Consider the following 7690-nt stretch of genomic DNA (forward strand, 5'->3'; position numbering starts at 1 on the left):
GATTTGTCAAAGTAGCAAGGAAACTTTATTTAAAGCAGAGTAACAGGAAAGATCCAAACCAACTACAAGAGAACAGTGAATGCCTTCACACTCAAGGACTCAGTTTTAAATGGGGGCTTCCTTTCATGGGAAACAAGAGAACGAGCAATTTAATTATGAAAGCCATGGTGAAGGCTGTCCTCTGTTTTGATTGCTAGGTTAGATAACATAATCACTTTCTCTATTGCTCCTGTCTCTGTCCATAATGCATCTGATTTTAATCATACATATGCATATGTTAAATAGTCAGTTTTCTCTTAAAAGTTTACCTGGAGACATAATTTTATCTTTACTGCTCATGCACCAAAAATAGATTAGTCTTTCCATCTTTTGTACTGAGATATATAGGAAATATATTTGAATAGAATAGAAGCTCTCCGTTTAATTAGTGTGAGTGTAGGAGAAAGCTGCTCCATTGCTCTTTCCAGGAGAGATGTACAAATAGGTCTGAGGTTTTTTAGGTGTATGATATGGAGAGTGGTCAATGTGCCCAGTGTGTGCAAGAAAAGGAACTAGGCTGCCAAGGACATTTCTAGAAGAGAGGGTTGATAATAACTGAAACCAAGTGGAGTCCAAAGTTGGTGAGCTATTTGCTATGTTTGCCTTCCTCACCAATTTACATGAATTTCCCTTCTGTGAAATTCTCAATTTTACCTCTAAAATACCAGTGTGCATGTAGTCATTGATCCCCATGGCCATGTAGCTTAGGAATCATAATCCCCTGTCTCCTTCACAGATCAGTGGTAATTCAGGTGTTCTGGCTGGCTTTGTGTGTCAATTTGACACAAACTAGTGTCATCAAAGAGAAAGGAGCCTCAGCTGAGGAAATGCCTTCATGAGATACAGCTGTAAGGCATTTTCTCAATTAGTGATTGATGGATGAGGGTCCAGCCCAGGGTGGGTGATACTATGCCCAAGCTGGTGGTCCTGGGTTCTATAAGAAAGCAGGCTGAGCAAACCAGGGGAAACAAGCTAGTAAGCATCACCCTCCTTGACCTCTGCATCTTCTCCTGCCTCTAGGTTCCTGACCTGCTTAATTTCTTGTACTAACTTCCTCCAGTGATGAACTATGATCTGGAAGTGTAAGCCTAATAAACCCTTTCCTCCCTAGCATGCTTTTTGGCCATGGTGTTAGGTTATAAATCCTAACTAAGACATCAGTGTTCCTAAGAGACTCTTATGTCCAGTAGCTGTTCTGAAATCCATCTCAGTTTTCTTAACTTAGCTGAATATTCCCAACAACTCTTCTATTATTTCTGAGCTTATCTTATAAAATGCTGCAGGTATTCATACTGTATCTTGGTAACAAAGCTAGATACCTTTTTATACATTCTGAAAACTCTCTAGAGCACATTTATTACTTTTCAACAGGAAAAGCTGATAACACTGGCCCTGAAAATAGTGCCCTAACTGAAGTTCATCTGACAGCTAGGCATTCAATCAGTCCTCAACAGACAGAGTCTTAAAACTTATGAGCTTTTTAAAGTGCAATAGCTGTGCACCTGATGCTGGTTGTTCACATTCAGTGAGACAGGATGCTCATCATCTCCGGCCTTCCACCCTCCCCCACCCTCCATCAGGAGAATCGCATAACTTTCATCAGAAGAAATGGACAAATTTCAGAAGCAGGTCTTCTCTTTGGGTTACAGGCTCATTACATCTTCCCTCCTTGAGGACTGAAGATCAATTTAGTTTGCAGTTCAGGACAAGTGATATACTCAAAGAAGCTGCTAGAACTGAGGTCTTGGGTAAGCTTTTCCAGAGAGATACGATCTTGCATTTGGAGAGGCCACACCCAGAACTGAAAGCTTTACAAAGTTCATAATGAACTCTGGAGCTCTGTTCCATAGTCTTTGAATAAAGTTTCCGTTGAACTCTGAAGCCTAGAAGACTCTTTGCTTCTGAGGAGATATTCACGTTGTCTTCAAGTAGAGATTTCTGCTCACGTGCTTAAGGAACACCCATATCTTCTGTGGGATTCGTACTGGGTTAGTGAGCATTTGTGTTGAGCATGTCAATGAAGGTGTTAGATAACAGTGTTGCTTGATGCAGCACCAAACCATACACCTGCTTAGTCGAAATGAGAACACGCCTAACTCTGGGCAGATGAAGGGCTCTTAATGTTGTGATCTGGGCCATAATGTTTTAAGTTTGAAATATTCTTTTATTTTTACATTCTATTAAAATATAATTATGCTACTTATCCCCTTTCCTTTCAAACCTCCAAGCCCTCCCTTCCATGTTGCATGAATACACTATACTCAAATAGAGTTTTTTTCCTTTGCATATTATTGTTAAGTACTTTGTGTGTGTGTGTGTATATGTATGTGTGTATGTGTATGCACACACAAATACATAAATACATTCTGTTGAGTCAAATTTGTTTATAATTTATAATTCTTTTTCTAGGGCAAGATTTTTTTCCCTTTCTGCCTTAATGTATCTACTGATATTGTCCCTGCTCATCCCTAGTTTATGACATTTTCAATATAGGCCGTCTCAAATTAGACTTCCTTGTATTCTGGCTCTTAGAATCTTTCCACACCCTCTTCCACGATGTTCCCTAAGACATATATGCAGAGCTGTGATGTGGATGTATCCACTGGGACTGCACTTCTAACAATACATTGATTTTTGCAATGTGTCCAATTGTAGCTTTCTGTCAATGCTCTCTATTTTCTGTAGAGCGAAGCTTCCTTCATGAGGAGGGAGAGCTACAGTTAGTTGTAAGAATAAAGAAAAAATTTAGATGCAATTGAGGGATAATGCTTGTCTACCAAGTGGTGGTAGTAGATTCTCCTGTATTATCCGTAAACTCTCTAGCTCAGGGTAGAGCTGTCTACCTGACTAGCTGTCTACTACCAAGCATTATTTTTCCTGCTGAATGGGTCTCAAGTTCAATTGAAGAGCTGGTGGTTACCACCAACATGTGAGTATCACGATTGCACCTTTATGGATAGCTTTCCACCATTATTGTTGTTCATAGAATAACAGCTGAGTAGAACTGCTTACCTAGTTGGCACATTGAAGAGTACATTTTGGCACTTAGATATTCTTATATACTTTAAAGCATGACTAAATTGATTTCAATAACCTTGTAAAATGCTATGTTGTAAAAGAATTAGGACATTTAAAGAGCTTGTCCATGTTTTTTGATCTAGTTTTGCACTTGCATTTGTCATTGAGATCATAGTTCCTTTTCCAAAAGTATTGTAGAACAAGTGACATATATATATATATATATATATATATATATATATATATATATATTCTATTTTAAACAACTGAGTCTCAACTCTACCAAAGGAATCAGAAAGGTTTAAACAGCTATAGAGGAATTGATGGAAAACAGCTATTTATTTAAAATTCTACCTTAGAGAATTTTTTCTTCAGGTTTGGTGGCTCCAGTGGTATCAAAAGAGAGCAATGTTGTCAAGACAATCAATAATTCATGAAAAATACAAAGAGTAATCAAAGAGAGATGCAGGAGTTAGTTACAGTAGCCAGGGCTGGTTCATAGGCTAGTGGATCATGGGGAATAGTTATAAGCTGTCCACTGCACTGCCAAGAGCTAAACTGAGGAGAGAATCAGGATCTAGCCAGAGTTGCAAGGGCTGGGTCAGAGGCCAAAATAGGTGTTGTGGAATAGATACAACAGATTTCTGCTTCATTCTGTCTGTCACTGGTTCTAGTGACTTCTTCTGAGTTAAGCTTTGAAAATAGTTACTCATGGCTGGAACCTTGTCTTGACATTATGTCACCTGAAATCCCTCCTGGAAAAAAGTAAATGATGAACTAGAAGCTGGCTGTATCCTGTTGTTCAAATTTCAGCTTAATGTCATGAAATAGGAAAGTAATTTCTGACAATAAAATGGATAATGTCTTTCACCTGGGAGTTTTTCAGGAGAAAGGAGAAGGCATAGTCCTTTAAAGAGTTATCTTGACTTCGCTATGCTTCTGCTGTTGCTGGTGTCAAAGCTTAAGATCTGGGAGATCATCAGGTGGGTTGTAAATTAGTGCTCTACCTTTCACCTACCATACTAATATCCAAAATTTCTGACAGCAGCTTCCAATCCATCACCAGAAAGTGAGTAGTCCATCATAAAGTGAAGTAAAAATGTTCAGAAACAGCCTATTTCAGGAAAGGAATAGCAACCTCCTGCCTGTAATACAAAATAGAAAATCCTACTTGGAAGAGGAGACAGTAGTAATTTTTGTCATGGTTTATGACATATGTGGTAAATCATTAGTCAGTACATTTTACTGATATGTTCTAAAATGCCAAGATATTGGAAGATACAAAAAGCAACCTCACTGAAGAAAACAACAGTTCTACTAGAAATTATGTAATTATGACCATCTTCTAAAAGAGGAAATAGTAGCCTTTCTTCTTTGCCTTGTCTTCTCTGTGTCCTAAGTTTTAAAACTCATTCCCATCACAGGGAATGGAAGTAAGAGCACTAGCCTTAAAAACACACTTTGAATTCAAAGTCAGAAGATCTCCTTGCTTTAAGCTTTATGTTTAAGATACTTTGATATTAAATGCACAGATGAAAGTGCTTTTTGTAGATATTTCTTAGTAAGAGGACGCTTGAAGTACATTGAGAGAGGTAGGAATTTAATGTATAATAATTTCTTGTCAGATATTGCTGCATTTGAGATTCTAAAAGTAATACACTCTGCTTTGGCTTATATGGATCAATAGGCTCTACAGCCATTTTACCATTTCACATGCATTCATAGGCCATAACCATTATGGCTTTCCCCACATGATCGTATTCAAATATAACCAATTTACTGTTTGGGGACTCACATGTATTATTAAGCTAAAACAAATGCTCTCTTTGGATTTAATGCAATCTACACCCTCAAGTGCTGGGAAAATCATTGCAAATAAGGTAACCTCAAATAAAGCAAAGCACAATTATTAGGTTTAATTCCTAAAATAAAATTAGTGTGCCTAAAAGTAATAAACACAGCAACCCTGACTTAACAACTTCTTCACAAAGCAAGTCCCCCTGAGTAAGTTAATAAAGGTGGGTTTTTATTCTTCTTTCTGCAGACTTTCTATTGCCTTACTCTTGTTTGAACTCCCACATCACATATGACCCTGACTTGCTGAAGCACCATAGACACTGTTTGTGCATGGATTCATGAGATTGCTATTGACGCTTTCTTCAGCTTTTGAAGAAGATACAGACAAATGAAGAAATGGTTTTACAAAGTGTGACTCTTGAGAAAGAGATACAGGAGTTCTGTGAAACATCACTCTTAGGAGTCTTGGAGGAAATCCATGCACATGAGGGCAGTCTCCTTGCAAAGGAAGTAGATACATAAAATGTTTTCTCTTCTGCAGGTATTTACTGGCTCCCAAACCATACTTTTCAATCCATCTGTGCAGAGGTAAGTTATTCAGATAAGATGTTTGCATTTTCTGCCATGGTTTTAAGTTTTCATTGGATTTCTATTTGAAGATACCAAAATGCATCCACATCTAAAGCCCTTCTTTCCAAAGTTTACATTGAGAGGGTTTAAATTTTCATATCCAAACATGCATATATGTAGGTGTTTATTCATCTAAGCCTATACAGGTAACCTCACATTAAGCTATGTCATGTGGGACACTCCTACCATATAGCACACCATTAAATCACTCACAAGCAAGAAATATTTTCTGCAAAATGAAAACTCCAAGAGATCTCTTCAAACCAAATACATTCATATTTATGGAAAGCACAGAATCATATAGTTAATGTTCTCGCATACTAATAATAGAATAATTTTTATTACAGAGAAGAACTTTTGAAACAATTGAGTTAGCAAGCCTATAGCACCCCCTCTCACATAAAGGGGAGATAGGAACATTGAAGGAGTCTTGAAATAATCGCTGGCCTCCACTTCTTCTGTATGTTAACCACAATTCTTACAGAAGGTAAAAGGTAAGAGAAAGAGATTAAGATAACAAGGGAGGGGTTCTTGTGAAGTCCACTGATATTACAGACACAAAGTAAACTAAGCAGTGACAGGTTGGAGAGATTGTTCAGTGGTTAAGTGCACCTCTTGCTTTTTCTCAGAACCTGAGTTTGGTTTTCAACAACAAAGTTAGGTAGCACACAACTGCCTGTGACTCCAACCCCACAGGATCTGATGGGTGCTGATGCTTTCTTCTAGACTGTATGGGTATTACCCTCACATGAACAACCCCCGCGCCCTGTACACATATAAATCCACAATGAAAAACAAACACTTGAAGGTGTAATGGAAGTAGCAGAGTTAGAAAAAAAAACCCAAATTCTCCTGTAGGAACATGGAGTGGAGCAGAAAAAAAGTTAGGGTGCAAAGGTTAGAGCAGCTGTTTCCAGGACTAGATAGTGCATACACCATTGTAATTCTTGCAATATGCATTCAGTAATTTGGAAAGTTTTCAAATTCATGGAAGCTTAATTTCCTTTCCACGCCACCCCTATTTTTAACAAAATCCTTAGTTCCCCATGAATTATGGAAAAAGATATTTCAGAGAAACCTGCCTAATGGCTACAAAAGAAATCCAATCCAGTAATTAAAATAATCAGCGTAATTCTCTGTTATACTGGTGAAGGGTAAAGCACAGGGGAAAACAAAGACAAATAGTGAACAGAGAAGAGCAGAGCAGATGAAAACTGTCCAGAAGCAAAATTGTTTCAGGAATACGCAGATTTGCTTTGCAGCTTTGAACAGGAAACACATTAGAAGAATGTGTCGCCTTTGACAAAATCTAACATGTTGTCATGATAAAAGTCCTAGAGGTATAGAGCCTCAGGACATACCTCAGCACACTAAAATCTGTAAGTGACAAAGCTACAGCCAATACCCTCCGTAATATAGAAAAACTTGGAGGAAAGCCACTGAGATCAGGGTGAGACAGGGCTCTCCATTCTCCCTTCTTATTTACACTATTGTTCTTATGAGCAATAAGGTATCAGCAGAAAATTAAAGAAACACAAGGAGGCAAAGAAAAGAAGTCAAACTCTCCCTTATACGTATAGGATATTATTATAAGAGATCCCAAAAATTCTATGGGAAGGCAAACAAACAAACAAACAAACAAATAAACATACTTCTAGAAGTTATCATCAGTTTCTGCAAAGTGAAAAGACAGAACATCATCTTACAAAAACCTACAGTTTTTCTATATATCAACAAAACTCATTCAAAGGAAGAGATTATGGACATATATAATTCATAGTAGCATCAAATAAAATATCAGTAAATAAACATACCCAAATACATGAAGGAGCTCTACAATTAAAACTTCAAATCTCTGAAGATTTTCTCTGAGAGGAGAAAGACACTAGAATATGAAAATCACCCTACACTTATCGGTTGGTACAGGTAACATGGTGAAAATGGCCACTGTACCACAGTCATTGACAGATTCCATGTAACCCAAATCCAAATCCCCATCTTATTCCTCACAGAAATAGAAAAAAAATTCTAAAACTTATATGAATTCACAGAAAACTCCAGAAATCCAAAACAGTTCTGAGCAAAGGGAGCAATGCTGGAAGGAATACCAAAGGTCAAACCTCAAATTATACTATAATGAAACAATATAAAATATGCAATGTGCAATATGTAATATACAACATACAATACACAACATATAAGAGAC

The sequence above is a fragment of the Grammomys surdaster genome, unplaced genomic scaffold (assembly GCF_004785775.1).
Source record: "Grammomys surdaster isolate TR1022 unplaced genomic scaffold, NIH_TR_1.0 255, whole genome shotgun sequence".
NCBI lineage: Eukaryota > Metazoa > Chordata > Mammalia > Rodentia > Muridae > Grammomys > Grammomys surdaster.